Here is a 26,226-nt window from a genome sequence, read left to right as displayed (position 1 = left end):
ATCAGAAAAGCAGAACTTAATATTTGGTACAGAAGCTTTTGTTTGCAATTACAGAGATCATACGTTTCCTGTAGTTCTTGACCAGGTTTGCACACACTGCAGTAGGGATTTTGGCCCACTCCTCCATACAGACTCCTCCACTCCTCCAGATCCTTCAGGTTTCGGGGCTGTCGCTGGGCAATACGGACTTTCAGCTCCCTCCAAAGATTTTCTATTGGGTTCAGGTCTGGAGACTGGCTAGGCCACTCCAGGACCTTGAGATGCTTCTTACGGAGCCGCTCCTTAGTTGCCCTGGCTGTGTGTTTCGGGTCGTCGTCATGCTGGAAGACACAGCCACGACCCATCTTCAATGCTCTTACTGACGGAAGGAGGTTGTTGGCCAAGATCTCGCGATACATGGCCCCATCCATCCTCCCCTCAATACGGTGCAGTCGTCCTGTCCCCTTTGCAGAAAAGCATCCTCAAAGAATGATGTTTCCACCTCCATGCTTCACGGTTGGGATGATGTTCTTGGGGTTGTACTCATCCTTCTTCATCCAAACACGGCGAGTGAAGTTTAGACCAAAAATATATATTTTTGTCTCATCAGACCACATGACCTTCTCCCATTCCTGCTCTGGATCATCCAGATGGACATTGGCAAACTTCAGACGGGCCTGGACATGCGCTGGCTTGAGCAGGGGGACCTTGCGTGCGCTGCAGGATTTTAATCCATGACTGCATAGTGTGTTACTGAGGGTTTTCTTTGAGACTGTGGTCCCAGCTCTGACCAGGTCCTGCCGTGTAGTTTGGGGCTGATCCCTCACTTTCCTCATGATCGTTGATGCCCCACTAGGTGAGATCTTGCATGGAGCCCCAGACCGAGGGTGATTGACCGTCATCTTGAACTTCTTCCATTTTTCTAATAATTGCGCCAACAGTTGTTGCCTTCTCACCAAGCTGCTTGCCTATTGTCCTGTAGCCCATCCCAGCCTTGTGCAGGTCTACAATTTAACCCTGATGTCCTTACACAGCTATCTGGTCTTGGCCATTGTGGAGAGGTTAGAGTCTGTTTGATTGAGTGTGTGGACAGGTGTCTTTTATACAGGTAACGAGTTCAAACAGGTGCAGTTAATACAGGTAATGAGTGGAGAACAGGAGGGCTTCTTAAAGGAAAACTAACAGGTCTGTGAGAGCCGGAATTCTTACTGGTTGGTAGGTGATCAAATACTTATGTCATGCAATAAAATGCAAATGAATTACTTAAAAATCATACAATATGATTTTCTGGATTTTTGTTTTAGATTCTGTCTTTCACAGTTGAAGTGTACTTATGATAAAAAAAATTACAGGCCTCTTCATGCTTTGTAAGTAGGAAAACCAGCAAAATCGTCAGTTTTTCGGATGACTGCCTTGCCTGGTTTACCAATTACTTTGCAGACAGAGTTCAGTGTGTCAAATCGGAGGGCATGCTGTCCGGTCCTCTGGCAGTCTATATGGGGGTGCCACAGGGTTCAATCCTCGGGCCGACTCTTTTCTCTGTATGATGATCATCATGATGATGATGTTGCTCTTGCTGCGGGCGATTTCCTGATCCACCTCTACGCAGACGACACCATTCTATATACTTCCGGCCCGTCCTTGGACACAGTGCTATCTAACCTCCAAACGAGCTTCAATGCCATACAACACTCCTTCCGTGGCCTCCAACTGCTCTTAAACGCTAGTAAAACCAAATGCATGCTTTTCAACCGTTCGCTGCCTGCACCCGCACGCCTGACCAGCATCACCACCCTGGATGGTTCCGAGCTTGAATATGTGGACATCTATAAGTACCTAGGTGTCTGGTTAGACTGCAAACTCTCCTTCCAGACTCATATCAAACATCTCCAATCGAAAATCAAATCAAGAGTCGGCTTTCTATTCTGCAACAAAGCCTCCTTCACTCACGCCGCCAAACTTACCCTACTAAAACGGACTATCCTACCGATCCTCGACTTTGGCGATGTCATCTACAAAATTGCTTCCAACACTCTACTCAGCAAACTGGATGCAGTTTATCACAGTGCCATCTGTTTTGTCACTAAAGCACCTTATACCACCCACCACTGCGACTTGTATGCTCTAGTCGGCTGGCCCTACATATTCGTCGCCAGACCCACTGGCTCCAGGTCATCTACAAGTCCATGCTAGGTATAGCTCCGCCTTATCTCAGTTCACTGGTCACGATGGCAACACCCATCCGTAGCACGCGCTCCAGTAGGTGTATCTCACTGATCATCCCTAAAGCCAACACCTCATTTGGCCGCCTTTCGTTCCAGTTCTCTGCTGCCTGTGACTGGAACGAATTGCAAAAATCGCTGAAGTTGGAGACTTTTATCTCCCTCACCAACTTCAAACATCTGCTATCTGAGCAGCTAACCGAGCGCTGCAGCTGTACATAGTCTATCGGTAAACAGCCCACCCATTTTTACCGACCTCATCCCCATACTGTTTTTATTTATTTACTTTTCTGCTCTTTTGCACACCAATATCTCTACCTGTACATGACCATCTGATCATTTATCACTCCAGTGTTGTTAATCTGCAAAATTGTAATTATTCGCCTACCTCCTCATGCCTTTTGTACACAATGTATATAGACTCCCCTTTTTTTTCTACTGTGTTACTGACTTGTTAATTGTTTACTCCATGTGTAACTCTGTGTTGTCTGTTCACACTGCTATGCTTTATCTTGGCCAGGTCGCGGGTTGTAAATGAGAACTTGTGCTCAACTAGCCTACCTGGTTAAATAAAGGTGAAATAAAATAAATACAATTTTTAAAAAAGTGTATCAAATACTTGTTCTCCACACTGTATATCAGATAACATGGACTGCCACTCATACAGGTAAAGACACCAGTACATAACTTACACACATTACAGAGTTCATACTGTATATTGTTATTGTGTATATATTTCCAATCAACCATTTTATTTTTTTAACAACTTTATTACTTAGCTATTTGTGGATATTTTTGTTTAGGAGAGCTTGCAAGTAATCATTTCACTGTACCGTTTACACCCTGTATCCTGTGCACGTGACAAATAAACTTTGATTTGATGATCAACTCACCATTCATATCAGCTGTCATAGTCAATAGAATAGGTGACTGACTTGACCAACACTATCTAGTCATCATTGACATTGACTATTTTCATTTTTGGAAAAATAACGTTCCCGTAGTAAACGGGATATTTTGTCAGGACAAGATGCTAGAATATGCATATAATTGACAGCTTAGGATAGAAAACACTCTAAAGTTTCCAAAACTGTAAAAATATTGTCTGTGAGTAAAACAGAACTGATGTTGCAGGCGAAAGCCTGAGAAAAATCCAATCCGGAAGTGCCTCATGTTTTGAAAGCGCTGCGTTCCAATGCGTCCCTATTGAGCAGTGAATGGGCTATCAACCAGATTACTTTTTCTCCGTATTCACCAAGGTGTCTACAGCATTGTGACGTAGTTTTACGCATTTAGCGGCTACATTGCGCAAGTGGTCACCTGATGCTGCCAGAGTGACTCTCGGGTAAAATACAGAGGTAGCCATTACTCCAATCTGTCCTACTGAAAAACGAATTGTCCCGGTGGATATATTATCGAATAGATATTTGAAAAACACCTTGAGGATTGATTATAAACAACGTTTGCCATGTTTCTGTCGATATTATGGAGCTAATTTGTAATATTTTTCGGCGTTTTCAGTGACCGCAATTGCCGGGCGATTTCTCAGCCAAACATGAAGAAAAAACGGAGCTATTTCTCCTACAAAAATAATCTTTTGGGAAAAAAGGAACATTTTATATCTAACTGGGAGTTTCCTTAGTGGAAACATCCGAAGCTCATCAAAGGTAAACGATTTAATTTGATTGCTTTTCTGATTTCCGTGACCAAGTTACCTGCTGCTAGCTGGACAAAATGCTATGCTAGGCTATCGATAAACTTACACAAATGCTTGTCCTATCTTTGGCTGTAAAGCATATTTTGACAATCTGAGATGACCTGGTGATTAACAAAAGGCTAAGCTGTGTCTCAATATATTTCACTTGTGATTTTCATGAATATGAATATTTTCTAGGGAAATTTATGTCCGTTGCGTTATGCTAATTAGTGTCAGTTGATAATTACGCTCCCTCTTGTGGGATGGGGAGTCACTAGTTAACTACCTCAAATGTAATATCCATCATGATTCTAATAAAAGAACCACCCGGTTAACTTGGTCTACTTTTCCTTTACAACGGCAGAGGGTGCACCGTTCCTGGAGGTACTGCAATACCAGGTCGATGCGTGGAGTGGACGGAGCAAGCCCCTATTCCATCTCCCTATTCCAAAAATCCCTTTAATATATGGTCTACATTTTGAAAATCCATTTACTGTTTTGCAACAGCTCTGTGTCTTATGGACTTTGTTCTAAAAACTCGACAACCTTGTTCCAAGAAAAATGCTTGTAGACGATTGAGAAACTGTAATAGGTTGTTTCCGGATTTAAATAGTACAAGAGTACAGTACCATGAGGGACAAAAATGCTGACAGCACCTGGTATTCCCAGGCAGTCTCCCATCCAAGGACTAACCAGGCCTGACCTTGCTTAGCTTCCGAGACCAGGCGTATTGTATTGTAATGTGTATATGATGCACGTAAACACTTCACTGTACTGTTTACACCCTGTATCCTGTGCATGTGACGAATAAACGTTGATGTGATGATCAACTCACCATTCATATCAGCTATCATAGTCAATATACAGTGGGGCAAGAAAGTATTTTGTCCGCCACCAATTGTGCAAGTTCTCCCACTTAAAAAGATGAGAGAGGCCTGTAATTTTCATCACAGGTACACTTCAACTATGACAGACAAAATGAGAGAGAAAAAATCCAGAAAATCACATTGTAGGATTTTTTTAATGAATTTATTTGCAAATTATGGTGGAAAATAAGTGGGAGAACTTGCACAATTGGTGGCTGACTAAATACTTTTTTGCCTCACTGTATCTCTGCAGTTTTCTTTTCTTCTCTTTGCCAAAATTCATCATCAAAATTCATCATCTCTCCCATGTCTTATTCGACTAGTAGTTGGGATTTCTGAAATGTTTATTGCTTGCCAACATTTTACTCCCTCATCTATGTTTAATGTAACACACATGCATCAATTATTCCTTTCGGGTTGCCTATCCTGACGTGACGTTTGTAGTATAGAAAGTATTTGACTCTAGCCACAAAATGAAGTAAATTAGAAGTGGGGGGAGACTTTCTGCCAAAATACTTGGAACCATTTCCCTGTTTGACCGCTAGGTGTTATGGGTATTATGACTCATACTGTGGTACTCTATTGTAGGCTGTGTGTAGCAGTTAGTGGTTATGATATGAAGGTTTGGCTTGGTAAGGTTTTTTTTTCGCCTGGTCAGACAGCTGATGTGTTGTGCACTGAAGTCCACAAGTGAAGGTTAAAGGTGAGAGGAGGAGAGCACGTAGGTGCCAGAAGGAATTATCCCACGATCAAAGGGATCGTGCTGTTTTGAAAATGATCTGTGTTTGCGTGTGATCAGGGGTGTATTCATTCTGTTGAAAAACGTTTCTTAAAGCGAAAGCAAACGGAACCAAACGGGGATAAACATACCTGAATTTGTCCAATGGAAACTCTCATTTGCAAATGTTGGACTAATGATTACACTCTAGATCAGCTAGATGAAGGCAAGATTGAACAAGGCGGTATTGAATGTGTCAATAATGTCTGTCATCTTGATTACTCAAAAGTCTCTCAACCTGTGTTCACCTACGTTGTAAACTTTCATTCATAGGCTAGGTTGTAGCAGCCTCATGATGGGTACAAGGACAGTATCATGTAGTAGCCTAAACCTAACTTTCAGGATGAATCAAACCAGTGTAGTTTTTATTCATCAATATAAAGTATTTTCTGCGTAATGGCAATTTATGTGCATGATATGAAGTTTGCTGTAGTGACCGACTAAGCTTAATTGTAAAAGTATGCCTCAACAGAGCCATGTTTACAAAAGTGTATTATGCTGAGCACACATTTAGTTAGGCAGCCAGGACCGTAGGACGCATTGTCGGTCTAGCTCTCACTGCAGTCCAGTGCCATGGACATCTTTGAAGTTTGGCCTCTAGTAATTCAGGTGGGCAACTTTATAAAGGCCTCCTCACAATGACCTTATCATGCAAGGCTCTACAGACAGATTTAAAAATACACAGGCTATTCTTGCGTTGATGGTGTATGTATTGAAGTCAACTGGGGCGGCAAATAGCCTAGTAAGAGCATTGGGCCAGTAACTGAGAGGTTGCTGGATCAAATCCCTGAGCTGACAAGGTACAAATCTATTGTTCTGCCCCCTGAACAAGGCAGTTAATCCACTGTTCCTAGGCCGTCATTGAAAATAAGAATTTGTTCTGAATTGACTTGCCTAGTTAAATATATTTTTAAAGTGGTTCAACATTCAAATGCGTTTTGATTGACCACATAGGAGAGGCGACGGTCGGTGGAAGTCTGGCGCCACCAAGTGGACAATTATTTTAGTTCCCTTGTGGCATCAACGCTTCCTGAGATATTATATAAAAGATAACATGTTATGTCAATATTAATTATTTCTTCAACCCCTATTTGCTAGATTATTATTCCAATTTAGCTGTAAATCTGGTTTGAACTCAATAAGGATTTGTCTCGTTTCAGATTGGAGGGCGGATGTCCACGTCACTTTGGAACCTTCCAATGTGTTACATTGTAACAGTGAAAAGTGTCTTTTCCCGACGTTGATCAAATCCCAGTCTATGCCACCATTTTTTAAAAATAGCATCATCTTTGATATTTGTTGTAAAGTGTACAGAGCTCATTTAGGTGTAACCTTTACCGGATTTAACGTGTCTGAGAACGGCACCTTCCTCCCGAAAGCATTGCGGTATCGCTTCTCGGCCTTTTGGCTAAGATCAAGAGCAGGATCGACTGTATTTCTCGCGGGATCTTCAAAGTGGTGCGATGTCGTCATCGGCCACGTCACAGTCAGCGGCTGCTGGACTGAAGAATACGCTTCGTTTTAATTGGACAGGAAAGGAAAATTTGATGGAGAGAGTTCGTTTTGGAAAGGAAGTGCTGTTTGGACCTCTACGCCTGACAGCAGACGATGTGCACTGCCTGCAACAGAACACACCCGAGAAGTTTTACGATGTGTCGTTCTACACCATCACCCGGCTGGAGGAAGTAAAGGGGCTCTTTCGGGCGAACGCGACAGCACCCGCCCTCGTGGATTTTAAAGTTGAGTCCATGTGCAGGCACAATATGAGGGTGCTAACGGTGCACATGTTCAACCCCTGGGTCACTGAAGAAACGTTAGTGTGCTACCTCAGCCGGTATGTGACCATCTTGCCAGGAGTGAGAGACATTAAGGACGCCCTAGGCATCTGGACAGGGAAGAGGCAGTTTCGTGTGCTGCTAAAGGAAGACGAGAGCGGCCATGATGGATACCGCCATCCTCCTGCTTCGTTTTCCATCGGTGCTGACAGGGGCTACCTCATGTATGCTGGACAGCCTCGTTTCTGCAGGAAGTGTAGCACGTACGGGCACCTCGCGGATGCCTGCACACAGACAAGGTGCAGAAACTGTGGAATTATTGGACATACAATGAGGGATTGCACGGTGCCAAAGCGCTGCAGTCTGTGTAACTCAGAGGACCACCTGTTCCGTCACTGCCCGAAGGCAGTCCCCTCTTACGCCAGAGCGGTGAGCGGGAAAAGAGCTGAAGGCGGGAAAAGACCAGATGAGGGAGAAGGCATGGAACTACGCGCCATTGAGGAGGTTGTGGATGAGATAGTGATGGAGAGAGAACTGCGAGAGTCAGAGGAGAGCGGGAGTGAGACGCCATCATCATCTCACGAGGAGAGAGGAGAAGCGGACAGAAGTTGGAATAAGCAAGTGGAGGAGGAGAAGGGAGAGCCCACCGCGCCCGCGGCTACCGAGAGCTGGACAACGGTGAGAGAGAGGAGAAAGTGCTCGGTGAAAAGGAAGCAGATGAGCCCTGTTTCCCCACTCATCCGCATGGAGGCGACGGAGAAGTCTGCTTTGGGGGGGAATCGCTTCAGTTGTTTCGAAAGCGGGAAGTCTGAGGAGAAAAGCGAGGGAAACCTGGGCAGCGCAGAGGAGTCTCTGCTAACCCCGTCAGGCGCGGCCTCCATCGAGAGCAGCGGTCTGGCACCCAGTGGGGTTCCAGCACCCACGCAGATGAAGGGGGAGCATGAGGAGGAGGACAGTGTTTTCCAGACCCCTATCTTGGTGGACAGTCCTCCGACTGGAGACCATCGTTTCCCAGACCGGCCGCCAAATGAGTTAATGTATTTAAAGTGAGTTTGGAAAATAACGTCATAATTAGATAGTTGTCTTTTTCCCTCTTTACCTCATGTCGTCTTTTATTAACCTAGCTAGCATCAATGTTAGAGGGTTTAGAAACCCAGTTAAAAGGGCGACTGTTTTTTCCCATTTGTCCTCCATTCGCTTCTCTGTGTGTTTTTTACAAGAAGTACATTTAAAAGATCAAAATGACGTGGAGAGGTTTACGCGGGAATGGGTTCAGGGAGAGTCGAGGTGGAGTGTCGGAGGGGTGCATTCTACAGGGGTTGGTGTTCTATGTGGGAATAGGGATTTAAAAATAGTAGGAAGTTTTTCGGCAGTACACGGGAGGGTTTTAATAGTAGATATCGATTGGAAGGGTAAATGTTTTAGATTTATTAATGTATATGCACCATCGACACCCAAGGAAAGGAGGGAAATGCTTAACGACCTAGACGCTATTTTTATGACAAACAGACAGGTGTTTATGGGGGGAGATTTTAATGTGTCATATGACCGAGGTAATCTAGGCGGGCATCTTGTAAAAAGTCTTATAGGTAAATATAATTTGGTTGATTCTTATAGAATGGCGCATGCGGATGATCCCGGTTTCACTTGGGGAAACAGCAGAGGCTCGAGGAGCCGAATAGATTATCTGTTTGTTCCGCGTGAACTCCGTGTGTCCTCCGCGTGCGTTACACCGGTTTTTTATTCGGACCACAGTTGCCTGTCTGTGACAGTAGAATTAAAAACAATTGAATTTGGAAAAGGGTATTGGAAAATTAATAACGGCATTTTACATGACAAAACTTTTGGGACAAGATTCAGGTCTTTTTTCCAGGGCTGTGTAGCTATGAAATCTTTTTATTCCACTGTCATAGAGTGGTGGGAGAGCACAAAATTAAGAATCAAGAGTTTTATTCAGAATTTTTGCAAAGACAAAGTACGTAATAACCACACAGAATTTTATAAATTGCAGAATGAACTAAAAGATCTACACATCCAAGGAAATGTAAATGGTGGTGGATTAGATAAAGACAAATTGGGTATCCTGCTGAAAAAGCAACACACATTATTTGAAAAGAAAGCTCGAGACTTCATTTTTAAAAGTCAGCAAGATAAATGGGAAAATGATGAGAAGTGCTCGGCATATTTTTTCAAGCAAATTAAATCACGGGGAAAGAGGAGGACTATTTCGGCTTTATTGGACCAAGATGGGGAGATGGTTGAGGATAGAGATGGCATGCTTGGTGTCGCTACACACCACTTTTCTCAGCTATTTCAAAAACAAACAATTGATTATGAGAAAGGGACTAAATTTTTAAAATGCGTGGATGTGCAAATACCTTTGGATATTAGAGACCAATTAGAAGGGGAATTGAAATTAGATGAAATTTATATGGCACTGAAGAGCATGAAAGATAACAAAGTACCAGGAGTGGATGGGCTCTCTAAAGAGTTCTACTTAGTTTTTTGGGATATAATTGGATGTCATCTGTTGGAAGTGTTTAGAGCTATATTTGGTTTAGAGCATATGGGAGGTTCGATGTGTGAGGGGGTAATCTCACTACTGTATAAAAAGGGAGACCCCAAGACATTAGCAAATTGGAGACCTTTAACAATGTTGTGTGTTGACTATAAATTATTAAGCAAAGCCGTAACTAATCGCCTATCTTCTGCCATGGCATATGTTGTTGGTTTAGACCAAACTTGTGGTGTGGTGGGGAGAAGATTAACCTGGAACTTGCAATTGCACAGAGACGTTCAAGCCTATTTAGAGGAAAGGCACCTGCAAGCTATTACTGTGAATTTGGACCAGGAAAAAGCCTTTGACATGGTAAACCATGAGTTTTTGTTTAGAATTATGGGGAAATTTGGGTTTGGAAATAATTTTATGAAATGGGTAAAAATTCTGTATAGTAATGTGGGTAGCAGGGTAAATATTAATGGGAATATTGGAAATGTTATCAAGCAATTACGAGGTGTCAGACAGGGTGACCCTCTATCTGCTCTATTGTATGTTTTATATATTGAACCTTTCGCATGCGCAATTAGGAAAAATTATAACATCAAAGGCATCATTTTACCTGGAGGGGATATGCTAAAAATATCCCAATATGCGGACGACACAGTTTTATATTTACAAGACGACCTGAGCTTGAAAGAGTCTATCAAAGTCATTGATGAATTCTCTGTTGCGTCTGGGTCGAAGATAAACAAGAATAAAACAGAAATAAAATATTTGGGACAGTGGAAAAGGAGAACGGACCAGTTATGTGGTTTGACTGTGTGCACAGGACCAATGGTTGTCCTCGGCATATCTTTCGGAAATGAAATTAAAGATGACATGTTCAATTGGAAAGAAAAACTATTATCGATTAATAAAAGATTGGGACTGTGGAAAGTCAGGCGACTATCTTTTAGTGGGAAGGTGTTAGTGCTGAAGGCGGACATTCTGCCTTCATTACTTCACCTTGCATATGTGTTTCCCATGCCGGTGTCGCTAAGAAAAACTTTTATACGGGTACTGTTTAATTTCTTTTGGGGGGGATATGAGTACATCCGTAGAGATCGGATGTACCAGCCTATAGAGGCTGGTGGAAGGGATTTCCCTCATATTCCTCTCAAGCTAGATGCGTTGTTCTACTCAAACATTTGTTGTCTTTTGTCGTCTTCTGTACACAAATGTCACATTTTAATAAAATTCTGGCTGTCTGTACCGTTAAGGTTCATGGTGAAGTGGGATAATAGTAAGCCAAAAGCTGAAATTATCCCGTTACATTTTAAGAAAATAGTGGAATGGGCAAGGAAAACCCCTGTCTGCAAAGTAAAGGAAAATGTAATCAACCACAGATTGCTATACGCCAAATTAATAGAAAATTGTCGTCCTAGAGACGGATTACCAATATCGCCTTCCACCTGGATACGGACACAATTAAAAGGGTTAGACAACAGACTGAAAGATTTTAATTGGCTTGTTTTACACAGACGTCTTCCGGTCCGTTCAACTTTATACGATCATAATTTGACCCTAAATAAATTCTGTCCCAGGGACAATTGTTTCGCAATCGAAACAATTCCACATGTTTTATGGGAATGTTCTTTTGCTCAATCAGTTTGGGGAAAAAGTAAACAATTTTTTGAGATTTTAAAAAACATTGATTATGAAGGGGTTGCCAAACTTGAAATAAAAAATGTGGAAAGGGTGCAATTATTAGCATTAGTGACTCTGGTGTCCCTTATCAAGACCAAACTTTGGGAGGCCAGATGTGGTGCAGTTAATGACACCCTCAAGTGGTCACCGACGGGATTGGTTCAATTTATAAAACAGGAAGTTTGGAAAAGAATACAATTTGAAATAGATAAGGGGGGCATTGCATCAGTAAAACAGAGATGGAAAGGGATTTACCCGTCATTGTAAATGTGTTTATAACCAATATATAATTGTATTACATAGGTACAATTGAAATGTAAACTAAGCCTTTGTAGATATTTGATATACACAGTTTTATCCAGAGTGCATTTTGGCATATGTATATATTTTTACTTATAGAATTGTTTGTATTGTTTTTGGAGATTGTTAGAGGCATGTTAATCTCGAATATAGGCCAATAATACTGCTCAGGTTCTGCAGAACAGCACTTTTTTTAAGGAGTTTTGATATTCTTATATTGTTACGGTACTTGTTGATACTGTTTGTAAGTATCCATGTTATGTACAACGTTATGCACTGAATTTGTATTTGAATGTGAAATGAAAATAAAAATTATTTTTCCAAAAAAAAAAAAAAAAAAAAAATCTGTTCTTATCAGTTTAATATCTGATACGTCCCCTATCTGGGGACCATATATTAAATTGATTTTTGGAATAGGGAGATGGAATAGGGGCTTGCTCCGTCCACTCCACGCATCGACCTGGTATTGCAGTACCTCCAGGAACGGTGCACCCCCTGCCGTTGTAAATATAAATTGGACGAAGTTAACCGGATGTTACTTTTATTAGAATCATTACGTTTGAGCAAGTCTGTCAATGATGCCTAGAAAGTGGTGAAGCCATTTTATGCCGTTTGTATGTGTATAAAATGATGTACAAAAATACAGATGAGCTGTTTAAAAAGGAAATGCAACAAAACTTCCAGAAGAAAACACCTGTTCTCACTTGCACCAACGAAACGAGACAAATCGTTATTGAGTTAAAACCAGATTTACTGCTAAACTGGAATAAAAATCTATCAAATAGGGGTGTGGGAAACCATTTGCAGATAACAATATTGACATAACATTTGATATTTTACAAAATATCTCAGGTAAAATAATTGTCCACTTGGTGGCGCCAGACTTCCACCGACCGTCGCCTTGTTCAAGCTATGTGTTCAATCAAAATGCATTTTAATGTTGAACCACTCGACTTCATTACATAGTACATCATCAACACAAATAATGTATGAAATAAAAATAGTCTATATATTTTTTTAATCTGTCTGTAGAGCCTTGCATGATAAGGTCATTGTAGGGAGGCCTTTATAAAGTTGCCCTCCTAAATTACTAGAGGCCAAACTTCAAAGATGTCCATGGCACTGGACTGCAGTGAGAGCTAGACCGACAATGCGTCCTACGGTCCTGGCTGCCTAACTAAATGTGTGCTTCGCATAATACACGTTTGCAAACATGGCACTTTTGAGGCACACTTTTAAAATTAGGCTTAGTCAGTCACTACAGCAAACTTCATATCATGCACATAAAATACCAATAGGCATATTGGGTTGGAGAGCATCTATCTACTCACGAAATACTGTATATCGATGAATAAAACATGCACTGCTTTGTTTCATACTGAAAGTTGTCATAATTCAAGTTCCATCCATGAAATATTGGAATGTGGAGAAAAAGTGTCCAATAGTGGTTGAACTATAATCCTACAAATCTACTTTCATTCTCACTAATCGTGGAACTGTATGACAACAGTCCAGTCGTCGTGAACCGTGCGCCAGGCTCCAGGTTTAACCTGCTACATAAGTTCCATAATGATTACAATAGGCTACATGTCCAAAATGATCGCTAAAATAAATGTATGTGGGTATTACTGACAGACGGCTCCAGATCGTTGCTGATACTAATTGTAAAATAAAAGCCTGGGCGTATAATCAAACCCTTCTAAATCGCATGTTTTCAGCTCGGCAGGTTTAGCCCTACGGAAGCCTGTAGCTTGGGGCTCCAAATGTCATACAAGCGAATCATGACGGCACACAATCAGAATTGTGAATAATGCCACAGTTATGTATAACCTACTTGACCGTGGAAAAATCCATTTCATATATTGTCCCCAGATAGAGGACATATCAGATATTAAACTGATAAGAACAGATTTATTTTATTTTGGAAAAATGGTTATTGTCGCAGGGTTTCTTAAAATAGCTCATACTTTTAACATAATCATTTGTACGCTTTAAAACGACATAATATGCATAAAAAACTGCATTGAAACATTATATGTTAAAAGTACATGTTATTAAAACAATAAAACACCCTAAGAAAGAAGTACTTTTAAACATGTCCCATCTGTAAAAGCCATTTCAAATGTGCACATTATAATTCAAACAAGAGTATACCTTTTAAAGACATGTAAAAGGTTTAAAAGTCCCTTTATTAAAAAAAGAGGTCTTCTCTCCTTTGTGCAGGAACGAGGTGAGTCCTTATCACATTTGCCTCCTCCTGCTCTTCCGAATCAACTCCGCCCCCCATCCTTCAGGGCCCAGAAGAGATCCCTCCCCTAGGCGCTGCAGCACTGTCAGGCCTGGACCTTAGATGTTGTGGGTGATACTTTGTCTGGGGTTGAGGCTCTATTTTGTCCATACCACCTCAGGGCTTCCGTAGCTATCAAGGCCACTGTCTGATGGGTGGTCTCCACGCGTTTCCCTACCAACAAGTTGTCAGAGGACCACAGTGCGTCCTTCAGACACGTGAGGGTGAGCCAGAGCTTGGTGGAATCGGCCTTCGGTCCACCCGTTACAGCAGGAGCTGAGGCGTTGTGTCCTGAGCTGAGGCGTTGTGTCCTGAGCTGAGGCGTGGTGTCCTGAGCTGAGGCGTGGTGTCCTGAGCTGAGGCGTGGTGTCCTGAGCTGAGGCGTGGTGTCCTGAGCTGAGGCGTGGTGTCCTGAGCTGAGGCGTGGTGTCCTGAGCTGAGGCGTGGTGTCCTGAGCTGAGGCGTGGTGTCCTGAGCTGAGGCGTGGTGTCCTCCCCTGCTGGCAGACACGAGGAGATCAGGGGGCTTCTTTCCACAGGTCTCTGGTTTATTTCATTGCAGTTACTCTTCTCTTCCTTATAGTTTCTTAATGTTTGGTATCTGTTTTGATATTTACATTTACATTAGTGGTACATATAGAGAGGAGACTGGGACAGGCCTTTCTCCGGTATTAACACTTAAGCTCACCACACCTCCTCCTCTTCCTCCTCCTAACTCACGATGGAGGTATAGGACTAGAATAACCTCATCAGGCCTTATCAATCAACCAATCAATTCATCAATCAATAGATTATTATATATGACCCTCTACACACTTAGTACCCTGTATGTCCCCATAATATGAACGAGAGAGTGAGAGAGAGGAGATTGAGAGTCAGCACAAAAAACAGTCCAGCTCAACAACAACCCCTCAACCAGACCCGGAGAGCTGAAGGTGGAGAGAAACATGTCTATAACTGTAGGCAAAATCAGAAGGAGAAAGAGCAGGAGGAGAGGAACGGACTGCTGGAGGAGAGGAACGGACTGCTGGAGGAGAGGAACGGACTGCTGGAGGAGAGGAACGGACTGCTGGAGGAGAGGAACGGACTGCTGGAGGAGAGGAACGGACTGCTGGAGGAGAGGAACGGACTGCTGGAGGAGAGGAACGGACTGCTGGAGGAGAGGAACGGACTGCTGGAGGAGAGGAACGGACTGCTGGAGGAGAGGAACGGACTGCTGGAGGAGAGGAACGGGCTGCTGGAGGAGAGGAACGGGCTGCTGGAGGAGAGGAACGGGCTGCTGGAGGAGAGGAACAGACTGCTGGAGGAGAGGAACAGGAACATTTTACATTTGGCTAGAAATTCTAAAGGAAATTATCTCAACAGAGAAAAATGTCCTCCTGTGTGCTACCTATATCCCCCCACTAGAATCGCCCATACTTTAATGAAGACAGCTTCTCCCTCCTGGAGGGGGAAATCAATCATTTCCAGGCACAGGGACATGTACTAGTCTGTGGTGACCTAAATGCCAGAACTGGATAAGAACCTGACACCCTCAGCACACAGGGGGACAAACATCTACCTGGAGGTTGCAGCATTCCCTCCCCCATATACCCCCTAAGCACAAATACAACACCATAACCGACAAAAACGGGTCACAACTCCTGCAGCTCAGTCAACCGCTGGGTATGTACATAGTCAATGGTAGGCTTCGCGGAGACTCCAATGGTAGGTACACCTATAACTCATCTCTTGGCAGTAGTACTGTAGACTACTTTATCACTGACCTCAACCCAGAGTCTCTCAGAGCGTTCACAGTCAGCCCACTGACACCCCTATTAGATCGCAGAGAGAGTAGATTATTCTGGATAGGGCAGGTACTTGTGTAGTTCCTGTCCCTAGAAGTGAGGATGGAGATAATAGCAACATAATATTCAGTGTGGTCTAATTTGAGTATAATGAAGTACGTTTGTTGTGAGGTTTTTCTGTCCGCAGATACAGAGAGCTGTGAAAGCCTGTCTACAGATGAAGAGGTCCCAGTAAAGAGCAGTGGCTCTCAGTCCTGGTCCTGGGGTCTCAAAGGGGCACACATATGTGATGCTATCATTGATGTGATCCTGCTGTTGTCACATGCTAAACATGCACATGTGTGTTTACATGCATCTGTCTATCCAATGTTGTCATGATTTGTTATCAGGGATATTATACTTTAGTAATCCACAATGACCCCGGTGATGTTAAAGTCTAACAATGACATTATCTTCCATATTCCTACAGATACCTTATAACTGGAGATGACTTAAAAACGGTTGCCTACAGTTACCGTGTAGGGCACTGCAAGGTTGGGTGACCAGGGCACTGCAAGGTTGGGTGACCAGGGCACTGCAAGGTTGGGTGACCAGGGCACTGCAAGGTTGGGTGACCAGGGCACTGCAAGGTTGGGTGACCAGGGCACTGCAAGGTTGGGTGACCAGGGCACTGCAAGGTGGGGTGACCAGGGTAATCTGGGACTGTCTCCTGGGGGAATTCAGGTGTGTGCAGGCTACCTGTGTCCGGCATAACTTCATGAGGATGGACACGAGGACCAGGAGGGGATCTGCAGCTCGCCGCCGTGTCCCAGAGGAGGGGTCTGCTGCTCTGCAGGATGTTTCAAGGATGGGGTCCAACAACACAGCATGGGGAGGCAATCCGTGTGTGGGAGATCTTCACCTCCTACTTCTTTGAAGAGGGTGCTGTTTCCTGGCAACACCATAGACTACACTACGCACAACCAAAGGCTCTTTTAAGAGGGTGCTGTTTCCTGGCAACACCATAGACTGCACTACGCACAACCAAAGGCTTGTTTAAGAGCCATTCACATTGCAATAAGACTATTCTTCCATTTACTTGACTATGTCAACTGCAGTTATTCAATTCCCAGTTTCTTTCAATTTCTCAGGTAAGGGTGCTGTTTAGGTAAGGGTGCTGTTTAGGTAAGGGTGCTGTTTAGGTAAGGGTGCTGTTTAGGTAAGGGTGCTGTTTAGGTAAGGGTGCTGTTTAGGTAAGGGTGCTGTTTAGGTAAGGGTGCTGTTTAGGTAAGGGTGCTGTTTAGGTAAGGGTGCTGTTTAGGTAAGGGTGCTGTTTATGTAAGGGTGCTGTTTAGGTATGGGTGCTGTTTAGGTATGGGTGCTGTTTAGGTATGGGTGCTGTTTAGGTATGGGTGCTGTTTAGGTACGGGTGCTGTTTAGGTACGGGTGCTGTTTAGGTACGGGTGCTGTTTAGGTACGGGTGCTGTTTAGGTACGGGTGCTGTTTAGGTACGGGTGCTGTTTAGGTACGGGTGCTGTTTAGGTACGGGTGCTGTTTAGGTATGGGTGCTGTTTAGGTATGGGTGCTGTTTAGGTATGGGTGCTGTTTAGGTATGGGTGCTGTTTAGGTATGGGTGCTGTTTAGGTATGGGTGCTGTTTAGGTATGGGTGCTGTTTAGGTATGGGTGCTGTTTAGGTACGGGTGCTGTTTAGGTACGGGTGCTGTTTAGGTAAGGGTGTGACGTCTGTACAAAAACAGAACATGTTATTTTAAGTCCCAATTTGAAAAAAATGTAGAACTATAACCCACACCTACCCACTCATATATCAATCTGATTGATGGATTGTGTTGTGCAGTAAGCAGGCTCAGGTGTATAACTGTGGCTTCTTCCAACTTCAAAGAATAGGCAAGAGGGCCAACCATGGAGAATAGGCAAGAGGGCCAACCATGGAGAATAGGCAAGAGGGCCAACCATGGAGAATAGGCAAGAGGGCCAACCATGGAGAATAGGCAAGAGGGCCAACCATGGAGAATAGGCAAGAGGGCCAACCATGGAGAATAGGCAAGAGGGCCAACCATGGAGAATAGGCAAGAGGGCCAACCATGGAGAATAGGCAAGAGGGCCAACCATGGAGAATAGGCAAGAGGGCCAACCATGGAGAATAGGCAAGAGGGCCAACCATGGAGAATAGGCAAGAGGGCCAACCATGGAGAATAGGCAAGAGGGCCAACCATGGAGAATAGGCAAGAGGACCAACCATGGAGAATAGGCAAGAGGACCAACCATGGAGAATAGGCAAGAGGGCCAAGCATGGAGAGTAGGCCAGAGGGCCAAGCATGGAGAATAGGCCAGAGGGCCAAGCATGGAGAATAGGCCAGAGGGCCAAGCATGGAGAATAGGCCAGAGGGCCAAGCATGGAGAATAGGCCAGAGGGCCAACCATGGAGAATAGGTAAGAGGGCCAACCATGGAGAATAGGCCAGAGGGCCAACCATGGAGAATAGGCCAGAGGACCAACCATGGAGAATAGGCAAGAGGGCCAACCATGGAGAATAGGCAAGAGGGCCAACCATGGAGAATAGGCAAGAGGGCCAACCATGGAGAATAGGCAAGAGGGCCAACCATGGAGAATAGGCAAGAGGGCCAACCATGGAGAATAGGCAAGAGGGCCAACCATGGAGAATAGGCAAGAGGGCCAACCATGGAGAATAGGCAAGAGGGCCAACCATGGAGAATAGGCAAGAGGGCCAACCATGGAGAATAGGCAAGAGGGCCAACCATGGAGAGTAGGCAAGAGGGCCAACCATGGAGAGTAGGCAAGAGGACCAACCATGGAGAGTAGGCAAGAGGGCCAACCATGGAGAGTAGGCCAGAGGGCCAACCATGGAGAATAGGCAAGAGGGCCAACCATGGAGAATAGGCCAGAGGACCGACCATGGAGAATAGTAAGACACTTTATTATTTCTATAACTACGTTGTATTGTTTGTCCTCGTGTGTCTGTGCATGTTTTCAAGCCTAAAGTCCGCAGCCACTTAGTGTGGACACCAGGTGAGGCCACACACACAGATTCATGTTGACTGTCTATTTAACTACCTTATTTTCTCAATAAGGTGCGGCAGGGTAGCCTGGTGGTTAGAGCGTTGGACTAGTAACCGGAAGGTTGCAAGTTCAAACCCCCGAGCTGACAAGGTACAAATCTGTAGTTCTGCCCCTGAACAGGCAGTTAACCCACTGTACCTAGGCCGTCATTGAAAATAGAATTTGTTCTTAACTGACTTGCCTAGTTAAATAAAAAATTAAAAGTCTCTTTCCTTCACTTCATCCCTCTCTCCCCTTCATCCCTCTTCACTTCATCCCTCTCTTCACTTCATCCCTCTCTCCCCTTCATCCCTCTCTCCCCTTCATCCCTCTCTCCTCTTCATCTCTCTCTCCTCTTCATCCCTCTCTCCTCTTCACCCCTCTCTCCTCTTCACCCCTCTCTCCTCTCCTCTTCATCCCTCTCTCCTCTAGGTTATATCAGCTGTGTCGGTGAACAAGAGAGTACGCGTTCACCACTATTATGTCTCTAGCCAGAAGTTTTGTTTTGGCGTTTCTGATTTATTCTACAATTCAAACACGGAGATCATCCCAAACTGTCCTTCCACCTGCACCGAGAGACACGGGTGGTAAATCTTCGCTTTCATAGTGTGAATTTCAACCATGAACAACTTTACCGGCACCTGATATCACCTTTCCCTGCGGGAACAGCTGAGCCGCTCGGTAGAGGTACACAGGAAGCGCCGCTGAGACCCTAACACGCCGCGTGTTACTACCTTCAGCCTGCTACTCTGTTGCGATGTAAAACCCCTGTCCTGGCCCAAACACCACAAAACAAGCTCAACAACTATGCTCACACTGTGGTAAAACCGTAAGGAATCATTAAAAAAAAGGGTTGGCTTGCGACATTTGTGGTTTGTTCGTTCACATAAAGTGTGGAGCAATCAAACCCCTTGTTGTATGATGAAGCTGTACAGTATCAAAGCCACATTTCGCTTGTTTGCAATGTATGCTGTTTAAATGCGGTGCCAAACATTGGGATACTGGACACAAGCAGGGATGATGGGTGCAATCTATAGACGAGATAGTCAATGTATCAGCAGTGGGCACAGAAAATGACTGTTTCAATCGGAGAAGAATTGTATTTTGTTAGAGATTGGTTGACTGACAACAAATTGTCACTACATTTGTGAAAAACCGAATCGATTTTGTTTGGAACAAAACATAGATTGCTTATAGGGCTGACAAGATAAAGGGGAACTGTGCAGGCAAGGAGATTGAATCTCAAACGTGTAACGTCTCTTGCTGTGTCCCGAGATCAATCCCTTTCTGAAGACCTGATTGCTGCTAAAATTCTTTCTAAAATGGCGAACAAATTAACATTTCTATCGTAACACTAGATATTTTAACATCAAAGTTAAGAAACCGCTTGTCTCAACCTTGATTCAGTGTCATTTGGCATATGCCTGCGCTGCTTGGTATAGTGGGCTATCAAAAAAGCTGAAAAAGAGAATGCAGGTCATGCAAAATAATGTTATCTGGTATATGCTGAATATCTTACCTAGGACCCACATAATGTTATCAGGTATATGCTGAATATCTTCCCTAGGACCCACATAATGTTATCTGGTATATGCTGAATATCTTCCCTAGGACCCACATAATGTTATCTGGTATATGCTGAATATCTTCCCTAGGACCCACATAATGTTATCAGGTATATGCTGAATATCTTCCCTAGGACCCACATAATGTTATCAGGTATATGCTGAATATCTTCCCTAGGACCCACATAATGTTATCAGGTATATGCTGAATATCTTCCCTAGGACCCACATAATGTTATCTGGATGTCCCCCCCCCCCCCCCCCCACATAATGTTATCAGGTATGTGCTGAATGTCCCCCTCCCCCTAGGACCTACATAATGTTATCAGGTATATGCTGAATGTTCCCCCCGTAGGACCTACATAATGTTATCAGGTATATGCTGAATGTTCCCCCCGTAGGACCTACATAATGTTATCAGGTATATGCTGAATGTCCCCCCCTAGGACCTACATAATGTTATCAGGTATATGCTGAATGTCCCCGCCCGTAGGACCTACATAATGTTATCAGGTATATGCTGAATGTTCCCCCCGTAGGACCTACATAATGTTATCAGGTATATGCTGAATGTTCCCCCCGTAGGACCTACATAATGTTATCAGGTATATGCTGAATGTCCCCCCTAGGACCTACATAATGTTATCAGGTATATGCTGAATGTCCCCGCCCGTAGGACCTACATAATGTTATCAGGTATATGCTGAATGTCCCCGCCCGTAGGACCTACATAATGTTATCAGGTATATGCTGAATGTTCCCCCTAGGACCTACATAATGTTATCAGGTATATGCTGAATGTTCCCCCTAGGACCTACATAATGTTATCAGGTATAATCAACACAGTCACAATACCAGAGCTAGTGTTATGTCTTGTAAAATCCCGAGAGTAAATAGTACTGTGAGGAGCACGTTTTTCCATACAGGCATTTGTCTATGGAATAGCCTTCCATTGGAGATCAAGCAAGCAAAAAATAGTTTTAAAAATCAGCCAAAGGTTTTCATTTGTACAAGGTTGTCTAAGTCAGAGAAACCACCCCACTGCCCCTTGTGCCCCTACAGCTGGTCAGGTGTATTTATTTGAAGGATCGGTATGATGTGCAATTAATAAATTGTTTTAATGTGAAATGAATATGGTTGATTTTTAAGGTTAGGGATTAAGTGCTGTGAATAGAGCCACTTTTTAGGATGCCAATATAAATGAATGTATTGATGGTTGTTTGTAATTTTGTCTTTTAATCATATGTGTTATTGTTATTACAATATTGTTATTACCATCGAGAACCACCATGGAAACAAACGTTTTAATGAATACTTTCAAGTGATATCCTCTACGTCCACATTGTACATTTTCTTGTATATGTCTGTTACCTAAAATAAATTCAATTCAACCCCTCCCGCATCTGAACTGGCTACATAGAGGGCAACGCATGATCAGAGGTGAGCGGTCATTTGGTCGGGTCAACAGAAAGTATTAATAAAGAGATGCTTTACATTGAAATACAGATAGAGATGCAGTAGTCCCAGAGTTAATGATCCAAAGTCAGTTTTGCATTTCACCTTCTGATTATTATGATGACTAACAATGTTAGAATAAAAAATAAAAACAAGGTTTAAACATGCTCTCTCTCTCTTTCTCTCTCCTTCTGTCTCTCGTCTGCAGGTATGTTTTGATGTGAGAGAGGATGCCAAACCCCAGTCCCATCATCGCCACCTCACCCGCTCTTAAGATAACCTTTGGGCCGACTGGGAGCCCAAGGCTGGTTAGGAGACACCACTAGAGACAGACATTATTATGTAATTGTTGGGAACTAAGAGAATATTAGGGTAGCACTGTGGTTCATTAATCATATGCTGTCTTCCCTGCTCCTCTGTTCTTACCTCTTTCCCTCCCCCCCTCTTTCTTCCTCTGTTCTTACCTCTTTCCCTTTCAGTCTTTTACACCTCTCCCTCCCCTGTTCTTACCTCTCTCCCTCCCCTGTTCTTACCTCTCTCCCTCCCCTCTTTCTTCCTCTGTTCTTACCTCTTTCCCTTTCTTCCTCTGTTCTTACCTCTTTCCCTTTCTGTCTTTTACACATCTCTCCCCACCTCCTCTTTCTTCCTCTGTTTTTTTAATGCACACCAGATGTGCATTGAAGTACAGATTGAACTTGTGTTTATAATATAAAATTACAATTATAATATTTATAGTGCATGTATTATGTATTGTTAACACTTGGATTATTAACTTCTTTCAATAAAGTGTTTCACATTCTCTACTGGTTGAAATTAAGTCTATCGTTTGAAATACTACACCTATCCTGTGTTTATCTGTCAGAGTCTATCTAGAAGATAGCGAAGGAGTCAGACGCACAAACATAAATGGAAACTAGAGGGTTAAATAAGGAACATAATTATGAGATGGGAACCAGGTGTATAAACAGACAAAACAAAAGGAAAAATTAAACATGGATCGGTGGCAGCAAGAAAGCCGGTGACGTTGACCACCGAACGAACGCCGCCCGAACAAGGAGAGGGAACAACTTCGGTGGAAGTCTTGACAGTACCCCTCCCTTGACGTGCGGCTCCAGCAGTGCGCCGACACCGGCCTCGGGGGACGAGACGCAGGGCGATCCGGATGGAGTCGGTGAAATTCCTGGAGTAACGATGGGTCCAGGATGTCCCCCACTGGTACCCAGCATCTCTCCTCCGGGCCGTACCCGTCCCACTTCACGAGGTACTCTCGCCCGACGTCTTGAGTCCATGCCGGGGCCCCCTCGATATCCAGAAGGGGTGGAGTAACCTCCCGCACCTCAGACTGCTGGAGCGGACCAGCCACCACCGGCCTGAGGAGAGACACATGGAATGAGGGGTTAATACGGTAATCAGGGGGAGCTGTAACCTATAGCAAACCTCGTTCAGTCTCCTCAGGACTTTGAATGGCCCCATAGACCGCGAACCCAGCTTCCGGCAGGGCAGGTGAAGGGGCAGGTTTCGGGTCGAGAGCCAGACCCGGTCCCCCGTGCATACTCCGGGGCCTCACTGAGGTGACGGTCGGCACTCATCTTCTGCCGCTTGATGGCCCTTTGCAGAAGCACATGGGCAGCGTTCCATGTCTCCTCCGAGTGCCGAAACCATTCATCCACCGCAGTAGCCTCGATCTGGCTCTGATGCCATGATGCCAGGACCGGCTGGTAACCTAGCACACACTGAAAAGGTGACAGGTTAGTGGAGGAGTGGCGGAGGGAGTTTTGAGCCATCTCTGCCCAGGGGAGAAACACCGCCCACTCCCCCGGCCGGTCCCGGCAATAGGACCTCAGAAACCTACCCACCTCATGGTTGACTCTTTCCACCTGCCCGTTGCTCTCGGGGTGAAAACCTGAGGTAAGGCTGACCGAGACCCCCAGGCGCTCCATAAGCGCCCTCCAGACTTTAGACGCGAATTGGGTACCCCGATCAGAAACTATATCCTCAGGCACCCCATAGTGCCGGAATATGTGGGTGAATAGGGCCTACGCAGTCTGTAGGGCCGTAGGGAGACCGGGCAAAGGAAGGAATTAGAAAACTGATCCACAACGACTAGGATCGTGGTGTTACCCCGCGAGGGTGGAAGATCCATCAGGAAATCCACTGAAAGGTGTGACCACGGTCGTTGTGGAACGGGAAGGGGTTGTAATTTCCCTCTGGGCAGGTGTCTAGGTGCCTTGCACTGTGCGCACACCGAACAGGAGGACACATAAACCCTCACGTCCTTGGCTAACGTGGGCCACCAGTACTTCCCAGCAAGACAGCGCGCTGTCCGGCCGATGCCAGGATGACCAGAGGAGGGTGAAGTGTGGGCCCAACAGATCAAACGATTGCGGACATCGAACGGAACATACTTACGCCCAACCGGACACTGGGTAGGAGTGGGCTCTGAACGTGACGCCCGTTCCATGTCCGCGTACACCTCCCATACCACCCGTGCCACCGGGCAAGAAGCTGGAATAATGGCAGCGGGATCTGCGGACCACTCCTCTGTGTCATACATCCGGGACAGTGCGTCTGCCTTAACATTCTGGGATGCTGGTCTGTAGGAGAGGGTGAAAGAAAAGCGGGTGACAAACATGGCCCACCTTGCCTGGCCTCGCTGCTCGAATGTACTCCAGATTGCGGTGGTCAGCCCAAATGAGAAAAGGGTGTCTGGCCCCCTCAAGCCAATGTCTCCACGCTTTCAGAGCCTTGACAACAGCCAACAACTCCCAGTCCCCCATATCATAGTTTCGCTCCGCTGGGCTGAGCTTCTTCAAAAAGAATGCACAGGGGCGGAGCTTTGGTGGCGTACCCGAGCGCTGAGACAGCACAGCCCCTATCCTTGCATCGGACAAGTCCACCTCAACAATGAAAGCTAAGGAGGGATCAGGATGAGCCAGTACGGGAGCTGAGGTAAACAGAGCCTTCAGGTGAGCAAAAGCCCTGTCCGCCCCAGCCGACCACTGCAGTCGCACCGGTCCCCCCTTCAGCAGTGAGGTAATGGGAGCCGCTACCTGACCAAAACCCCGGATAAACCTCTGGTAGTAGTTGGCAAACCCTAAAAACCGCTGCACCTCCTTTACCGTGGTGGGAGTTGGCCAATTACACACAGCCTTAATGCAGTCATTCTTCATCTCTACCCCTGATGCGGAAAAGCAGTACCCTAGGAAGGGGACGGACTGTTGGAAGAACAAACTTTTCTCAGCCTTGACATACAGGTCATGTTCCATCAGACTGCCAAGCACCCTGCGTACCAGGGACACATGCTCGGCGCGTGTAGCGGAGTATATTAGAATGTCATCTATATACACCACTACACCCTGCCCGTGCAGGTCCCTGAAAATCTCATCTACGAAGGATTGGAAGACTGATGGAGCATTCATAACCCGTACGGCATGACGAGGTACTCATAATGCCCAGAAGTGGTGCTAAATGCTGTCTTCCACTCATCTCCCGCCCGGATACGCACCAGGTTGTAAGCGCTCCTGAGGTCCAATTTTGTGAAGAAGCCCGCCCTGTGTAATGACTCGGTCATACTGGCTATGAGCGGTAGCGGGTAACTGTATTTTACCGTGATCTTATTCAAACCTCGATAATCAATACACGGGCGCAAACCTCCACCCTTCTTCTTCACAAAAAATAAACTCGAGGAGACAGGTGAGATGGAAGGCTGAATGTATCCCTGTCCCAGAGATTCGATGACATATGTCTCCTTAGCCGCCGTCTCCTCCTGTGACAGAGGATACATGTGACTCCTGGGAAGTGCAGCTTCTACCAAGAGATCTATCGCACAATCCCCCTGTTGATGGGGTGGTAATTGAGTCGCCTTCTTTTTACAGATGGCGAGTGCCAAATCGGCATATTTGGGGGGAATGTGCATGGTGGAGACCTTGTTTGGACTTTCCACTGTAGTGGCACCTAAGGAAAATCATACGCCCTCGGGAGCGAGAGCTGAATCCCACCGGATCCTGATGATGGAGAGGCGGACATCACGGTAGGTAGTGGTGGAACCTGAGGAGACGACACAGGGTTCACAGGAAAAACCCCTCTCTCCCATCGGTCCATGGTTTGCTGCTGAACGCGCTCCTCCATTTGAAGCGGAGGGCTGGCTGCACCTGCTGACTCCATGTATGAGGTGTGTGATTCTGTCAGAGTCTATCTAGAAGATAGTGAAGGAGTCAGGCGCAGGACACAGGTAAGAGTAAATAAACACTGTATTTACTGAATCCAAGAACGT

The 26,226-nt window shown here is 44.9% G+C and overlaps 1 non-coding gene and 2 pseudogenes across 1 annotated transcript; 1 reads left to right on the top strand and 2 right to left on the bottom strand.

Annotated features, from left to right (window-relative positions):
- Positions 1-4,259: 4,259 nt before the first annotated feature.
- On the bottom strand, positions 4,260-4,473 carry LOC139383433 (U2 spliceosomal RNA; annotated as a pseudogene).
- Positions 4,474-12,113: 7,640 nt separating this feature from the next.
- Positions 12,114-12,299, top strand: LOC139383785 (U2 spliceosomal RNA). The gene has a single exon (XR_011628797.1). It is a non-coding gene; the product is annotated as a U2 spliceosomal RNA (small nuclear RNA).
- Positions 12,300-13,580: 1,281 nt separating this feature from the next.
- On the bottom strand, positions 13,581-13,736 carry LOC139383522 (U2 spliceosomal RNA; annotated as a pseudogene).
- Positions 13,737-26,226: the final 12,490 nt, after the last annotated feature.

Source organism: Oncorhynchus clarkii, chromosome 2, assembly GCF_045791955.1.
Source record: "Oncorhynchus clarkii lewisi isolate Uvic-CL-2024 chromosome 2, UVic_Ocla_1.0, whole genome shotgun sequence".
Lineage (NCBI taxonomy): Eukaryota > Metazoa > Chordata > Actinopteri > Salmoniformes > Salmonidae > Oncorhynchus > Oncorhynchus clarkii.
This window is presented reverse-complemented; position numbering and strand designations above follow the sequence as displayed.